This window comes from Penaeus vannamei, chromosome 11, assembly GCF_042767895.1.
Source record: "Penaeus vannamei isolate JL-2024 chromosome 11, ASM4276789v1, whole genome shotgun sequence".
Classification (NCBI taxonomy): Eukaryota; Metazoa; Arthropoda; class Malacostraca; order Decapoda; family Penaeidae; genus Penaeus; species Penaeus vannamei.
Genome location: NC_091559.1, coordinates 36,058,239 through 36,065,738, shown reverse-complemented (window position 1 = coordinate 36,065,738; position 7,500 = coordinate 36,058,239). Strand labels below are relative to the sequence as shown.

Below are 7,500 nucleotides of genomic sequence, written 5' to 3'. Positions count from 1 at the left end.
TGCTTAGGTCATCTATCTATCTATCTATTTTGTTTATCTTTCTGCTTAGGTCATCTATCTATCTATCTATTTTGTTTATCTTTCTGCTTAGGTCATCTATCTATCTATCTATCTATCTATCTTTCTTTCTGCTTAGGTCATATATCCATCTATCTATTTATATATATTTTTTGTTTATCTTTCTGCTTAGGTCATCTATCCATCTATCTATGTATCTTTCTGCCTGTCTGTCTGTCTCTATGTCTGTCTGTCTATCTCTTTAGCTTTTTGTCTATTGTTTTTGGTGATTTAGGTCATCTATCTATCTATCTATTTATTTTTTGTCTATCTTTCTGCCCGTCTATCTATCTGTCTGTTTGTCTGTCTGTTTGTATGTCTATATGTCTGTCTATCTGTGTATCTGTCCTATCACGACAGAGAAAAAAGAAAAACATGTAGGAATAAAAGGAAATAAAAAAGGAAAATTACTATTTATCTATCTGTCCATCTATCCTTCCATCCATCCATAGATAGATAGTGGGATAGACAGGCTACCTCAAAAAAGAAGATAGGAAGGTAGGTAGATACATAGTCATTATTTACATTATTTGAAATGATTTTTTTTCTTTTTATTATCCATCTATCCATCCATCCATCCACAGATAGATAGAGGGATAGACAGACTCCCTCAAAAAAAAAAAAAAAGTTTTAACCTCATGGCCTGTAAATCTAAAAATTAGGTAGATAAATAGTTACTTGAAATGGGTTATTATTTCTTTTTATTATCGTTCTATCCATCCACAGATAGATAGAGAAATAGACAGACTCCCTGAAAGAAAAAGTTAAATAATTTATTATTTCTTTAAATTAATTATTTCTCTTTATTATCCATCTATCCATCCATCCATCCACAGATAGCTAGAGGGATAGACATACTCCCACCAAAAAAAAAAAAAAAAAAAAAAAAAGTTTTAACCTCATGGCCTGTAAACCTAAAAATTAGGTCATTATTTAAATTATTTGAAATTAATTTTATTTCTTTTTATTATCCATCCATCCATCCATCCATCCATGCATCCATCCATCCATCCATCTACAGATAGCTAGAGGGATAGACATACTCCCTCAAAAAAAAAAAAAAAAAAAGTTTTAACCTCATGGCCTGTAAATCTAAAAATTAGGTCATTATTTAAATTATTTGAAATCAATTTATCCATCCATCCATCCATCCATCTACAGATAGCTAGAGGGATAGACATACTCCCTCAAAAAAAAAAGAAAAAAAAGTTTTAACCTCATGGCCTGTAAATCTAAAAATTTCCCCTCTCCTTCCCTTCAGGTACGGTGGTGTCGCTGGCTGAAATTTACCTCGTTGGGGCATCCGGTAATTGTGAGTAATTTAGAGGATAATTATGCAAGGTTATTAACTTCGGAGATTCAATTTTTTTGTATATGCTCTCTCTCTCTGGGACTGTTTGTCTCTGTCTCTCTCTTTCGCTCGCTCTGTCTGTCTGTTTTTTCTCTCTCTGTCTGTTTCTCTCTCGCTGTGTCTGTTTCTCTCTCTCTCTCTCTCTCTCTCTCTCTCTCTCTCTCTCTCTCTCTCTCTCTCTCTCTCTCTCCCTCTCTCCCTCCCTCTCGCCTTCTCTCCCTCCCACTCTCCCTCCCTCCCTCCCCTCCCATCCTTTTTTTTGGAGGTGGTTTGGCTGCGGTTTTATAAAGTCGTAAAGATTCGGTTTGAATGCGAGTACTTTGGGTTGTTGCAGGGGGGGGGGGGGGTGAGGTGCGCGGCGGGATGGGCGTGAAGTGTTTCTGTCTTCCTCCTTTTTTTTTCTTCTTCTTCTTTTCTGCTTCCCTGTCTTCCGTCTTTCTCTCCTCGGTTTCTCGGTCTCCGCTCTCCTCATCTCTCCTTTCTTTTCTTTTCCGCCATCTTCTCTTCCTTCCTCCTCTTTTCCTATTCCCTTTCCTCCCCCCCCACACTCTCTCACTTTTTCTCTTCTTCTCTCCTCTTCTTTTCCTCCCCCTTCCCTCACTCCTCCTCCCTTCATCCCCCATCCCTTTCCTCTCCCTCCGCTTCTCCTCCTCCTCTTCCCTTCCCCTCCACCCCCTTCTCTTCCCCCCATTCCCCCCTTTCCTTTCCCTCCTTCTCTTCTCTTCCCTCCCTCTCCCCTTCCTTCCCCCCCCATCTCTCCTCGCGTCCCCTCCCCTCCTTCCTTTCCCCCCATCCCTCCCTCCCGTCCCCTCCCCCTTCCCCCTCCTTCCTCTTCCTTCTCTCCTTCCTCATCCTTTTTGTGGCCATTGTCATTACAACAATTATTTAGTATATACGATTCTTTTTTGTGTGTTTTATTATGCTTTTTTGTATATATGTTTTTATTATTTTTCTCTCTTTCTATTATTTTTTCTTTTTATTATTCTTTTTTTTTATTATTCTTTCATTCTATTTCTATTCTATGATAATCACAGTTTCTCTATCTGCTTTCCTATATACCTGCCTGTTATCTATCTTCCTTCCCTCTCCCCCCTTTTCTTTCCGTGTCTGTTCCTCTTTCGCAGTCTCTATTTTCCTGCCTGTTCCTTATTATTATTTTTCTCCTTTGTTCCTCCAGACTTCGTTTTTAAAATTCATTCGTTATTCCCCTCCTTCCTCTCCTCTTTTTCCATCTTCTTTCTAAGCTTTGTCTTCTCCCTCTCCTTCTTCTCTTTTTCCATCTTCTTTCTAACCTTTGTCCTCTCCTTCTTCTCTTTTTCCATCTTCTTCCTAACCTTTGTCCTCTCCCTCTCTCCTCCTTTTCCGTCTTCTTCCCAACTTTTGTCCTCTCCCTATTGCTGCTTTCCCTATTACCCATTCGCTTTCTAACCTTTTGTCCTCTCCCTCTCCTTCCTTTCTTCTTTTTCCATCTTCTTCCCAACCTTTGTCCTCTCCCTCTCCTTCTCCTGTTTTTCTATCTTCCCAACCTTTGCCCTCTCCCTATCCCTCCTCTCCCTATTCTCCATTCGCTTTCTAACCTTTGTCCTCTCCATATCCCTCCTCTCCCTATTCTCCATTCGCTTTCTAACCTTTGTCCTCTCCCTCTCCTTCTCTTTTTCCATCTTCTTTCTAACCTCTGTTCTCTCCCTCTCCCTCCTCTCCATTCGCTTTCTAACCTTTGTCCTCTCCCTCTCCTTCTCTTTCCATCTTCTGTCTAACCTCTGTTCTCTCCCTCTCCCCCTCTCCCTATTCTCCATTCGCTTTCTAACCTTTGTCCTCTCCCTCTCCTTCTCTTTTCCATCTTCTGTCTAACCTCTGTTCTCTCCCTCTCCCTCCTCTCCCTATTCTCCATTCGCTTTCTAACCTTTGTCCTCTCCCTCTCCTTCTCCTTTTCCATCTTCTTTCTAACCTCTGTTCTCTCCCTCTCCCTCCTCTCCCTATTCTCCATTCGCTTTCTAACCTTTGTCCTCTCCCTCTCTTTCTCTTTTTCCATCTTCTGTCTAACCTCTGTTCTCTCCCTCTCCCTCCTCTCCCTATTCTCCATTCGCTTTCTAACCTTTGTCCTCTCCCTATCTCTCCTCTCCTTATTCTCCATTCGCTCGCTGAGTCCCCTTTCGCTCTCCGCCCTTCCTCCCCCCCCCCTGTCGTCCCCGTCATAATATACACAATAGTTGATACTGATCTGTAAATCAACGAGTGGACGCCATTTTATGTACTTCCTCATCCTCTCTCAGTCTGTCTGTTTGTCTGTCTTTGTCTCTATCTCTGTTTGTCTGTCAGTCTATAGTCTTGTCTGGTAGTTTTGCTCTTCTCGTCCCTTCTCTTTTTCTTTCTCTTTCGCTTTCGCTTCTCTCTTTCTCTTCTCTTCTCTTCTCTTCTCTTCTCTCTCTCTCTCTCTCATTTCCTCTCCTTGTCGCGCTCCCTCTCCCTCTCTTCCTCTTCTCCTCTCCCTTTCTCTCCCATCTTTCTCTTATTCTCCTTTCCCTGGTATTTACTTCCACCGGTCTTTCTCTCCTCCCTTCTTTGTTCTCCTCCTTCCTGAAGTGAAAATAAACAAACCATTTCCTTTCCAAACATTCCAGTCCTCTCGTGACATGTTTGAACACGTCCGTCTGACACAAAGGAACAAAAAAAATGTGGATTCGGACACATACAAAATGGCGGAGGGAGTAGGGGGAGAGGGGAGGGGAGGAGAGAGAGGGAGAGGGAGGGTGGGGAGGGGAGGGGGAGAGGGGGAAGGGTGAGAGGGAGGGGAGGGAGGGGAGGGGAGGGGGTGGGGAGGGGTTGGGTGGGTGGGAGGGTAAGTCAAGTATAGATACGATTTTTTTGTTGTTCAAAGAGTAGATACCTGGGTCTCTTTAGCGGTGGAATATGTGCGAGACAACATGAGTGTGGTTTATGGGTTTGCACATATACACATAGGTAGATGTAACAAATCTAACCACATGTTAAATAAGGTTTCTAAACACATATTTAATTAGTTATTTTAAACACGCTGGCCTCATATGCTTCACATACGCAACGGATTCAGATCGACCTCCTGAGCATACACATATACATACACAAAGATATAGCGACAGTGTAAGCGCACACACATACAAAACGTTACATCATACACAAAATTTTATTGACCTCAAAAGCTCACACATGCACAATCACAGTGACCCCATAAGCACACACGCGCTCTCACCCACGCACGCACGCGCTCACACAACTCCCCCCCCCTCTCACACACACACTATCCCCTCCCCCCTTACACACACACACACAACCCCCCCCCCCCCTCCGTCACACACAACCCCCCTCCTTCACACACATACAACCCCTCACACACACACACAACCAACCCCCTCACACACACACACACACAACCCCCATCCCCCACCCACACACCCACGAAGCCACCCCCCAACCCCCCCCCAAAGGACCCCCCACCCCATGTCGCGTAGGCCAGCCATGTCACTGGGCGCTGAGGCTGCGCTGGCGACGTCCCCCGCCTCGCCCCACTGCCTCTCCTGACGAGGGACGTCTTGGGGTGGGGGGCGGGGTGGGGGTGGGGGTGATTTCTCTTCCGCTCGCTCTCGGGTTTATTTCCGAGGGAATTCGATTTGGTTCCTCTTTTTTTTCCTGGTTCTGGGGTGGTCAAGGATGAGGTGTTTGTTGGATGGGTGTTGTTGTCTTTGAAGTTTTTTTTGGAGGGGTGGGAGGGAGGGGATGTGGGATGGGTGGGTGGGGGGGAGGAGAGGAGGGAAAGGGGATAGGGAAGGTGGGATGGTAGAGAGTAGGGAGAGAGAGAGAGAGAGAGAGAGAGAGAGAGAGAGAGAGAGAGAGAGAGAGAGAGAGAGAGAGAGAGAGAGAGAGAGAGAGAGAGAGATGAAGGAAGGAAGGAAGAAAGACGGAAGAGAAGGATGGAGGGAAGGAGGATGGAAGGAGAGAGGGAGACAAACAGACATATAAACAGGCAGGCAAGAGACGAAAAAAAGAAAAAAGAAAAAAGAGAAAAAAAACAAAGAGAGGAGAACAGATGCTACGTAGAACAGAGGGAGGCAGAATAACACAGAAGCAGATAAATATTAGCCATTTCCTTCTGTCACCCCAACGCCCCCTGAAAGCAAGCAAGCAAGCAAGTGTACACCTGCACCCCTGATTTTCCCCGCCCTCCCCCTCCCCTCTCTCCCACCTCCCCTTCCCTTCCCACCCCTCAGTCCTTTCCCTTCACCTCCCCTCTCCGCTCCTCTTCCCTTCTCTTCACCTCCCTACCCTTCCCTTCCCTACCCTTTCCTTCCCTTCCCTTCCTTCCCTCCTCCTCCCTCCCTTCCCACCTCCCTTCTCCCTCCCTCCGCTTCCTCCTTTCCCCTCCACTTCCTCCTTTCCCCTCCCTACCCTTCCCACCTCCCTTCTCCTCCCTCCCTCCTCCTTTCCCCTTCCCTTTTCCTCCTCTTCCCTCCCCTTCCCTTCTCCTCCCCCTCCCTCCTCCCCTCCCCTCCCCCCCATCCCCACCTTCAAACCGGCACTCCCGCCCGCCCCGCCGTCATTGTGCGCCCGGCAGTCATGGAGTGAGGACCTCCGCTGCCGACGACCTCCCGAGTTAGTCCGAACGCGCGGTGTGTGTGTGTTCGTGTGTGTGCGTCTCGCTCTCTCTCCTCGCTCCTGCCTCGTGTGTCGCTGTCCTGTTAGGAAGAGTGACACTGATATATATTTATTTTTTTAAAGGAGGAGGGGAAGAGGATTTATATAGAGAGATAGTATATATATATCAGAGGAAAGCATTTTCGATTTTTTTTTTTAATGAGCGAACCGCCCGGACTGGATTCCCTTGTTGTTCTCTTTGGAAAATAGACGATATCGTTGTTTGTTTTTTCTTCGGATTTATCAAGTGTCCCGGGACGGTTTTTGACTCCATCTCCGAGTCTCGCATCGCCAGCGTCTTCTTCGAGAAACGCGGATTAGAGAGAAAGAGAAAGAGAGTGGAGAGAGAGGAAGATTAGATTGTGTTTATTATCATTATTATTATTTCCATCGTTTCCTTCTGGCGAGTGAGATTCGGTTTTCCTCGGAGGATTTGCTTCAGTTGCTTCATTGCTTCCCCTCGGAGGCTGGGACGCACACGGGGCTCTGTCACGCCCTTGGAGAGAAGGTGAGTGTTGCTATGGTAAAGTGAATTGGAAGAAAAAATGGATTTATATGTATACGTGTTGATAGGATGGGTAAGGGAGGGAGGGAGGGAGGGAGGGAGGATGAGTGAATGAGTAAGTGAGGAAGGGAGTGAGAGTGAGGGAGAGTGAGTGGGGGAGGGAGAAAGAGAAGGAGGGTGTGAATGAATGAGTGAGTGAGGGAGAGTGTGAGAGTGAGAGAGGGAGAGAGAGATGGAGAGAGTGAGTGAGTGTGAGAGGGAGGGAGTGAATGTGAATGAGTGAAGGAGTGAGAGAGAGGGAGGGAGGGAGAGGGCGACGGCGACGGCGACGGCGAGGAAGAGAGGGAGAGAGAGAGAAAGGGAGAAAGAGAGAGAGGGAGAGAGAATGCTTACACCTTCATCTGAAGGTGCATGTATTACAAACCAAAAATGAAATGACCTTTGTTTTCTTATCACGTGTGGATATGGCATTCATGAACTGGAAAGCCGTCGTTTACATCTAATTGCCGTTGGAAGAAAGTGCTATATATTTTTCCTTTGTAAATAAAGAATTATCTTTCTATACTTTATTACAGCAAATTATTTTTGTCAGATTTTTTCTTTCTTTCCCTTTTCTTTCTCATTTTCATTTAGATCATGAATATTAAAACTAGGAAAAATGAAAATAAAGTAGATAGATAAAGATAGAATAAAAGGAACAGAAAAAGTAAAAAAAAAAAGAAAAAAAAAAAAAATAGAAGAAAAGGAAAATAGCAAAAGCAGAATTTTCATTGTAAATTCAAAGATAGACCGTCACATGACTGTTTTTTCTTTCTTTCTTTCTTTCTTTTTTCTTTGTACTGACCCACATCGCGAGAAGGAAATCAAAGCATAAAATTCGACAGAAAAAAGATCGTGGGAAATTTATCAGAATAATATT

General features: G+C 45.0%; 1 protein-coding gene across 6 annotated transcripts in view; it reads left to right on the top strand.

Moving 5' to 3' along the window:
- LOC113818287 (uncharacterized) overlaps positions 1 to 7,500 on the top strand; it is a 185,232-nt gene that overhangs the window by 113,383 nt on the left and 64,349 nt on the right. For 2 of the 6 annotated variants that reach the window (XM_070127272.1, XM_070127271.1), the window contains exon 1: positions 6,224 to 6,584. The exons of the other annotated variants lie outside the window; for them this stretch is intronic. The gene's annotated coding sequence lies outside the window, so the exon portion shown is untranslated. Of the gene's footprint in view, positions 1 to 6,223; positions 6,585 to 7,500 lie in introns of those variants that run through there. 6 annotated transcript variants of the gene reach the window in all.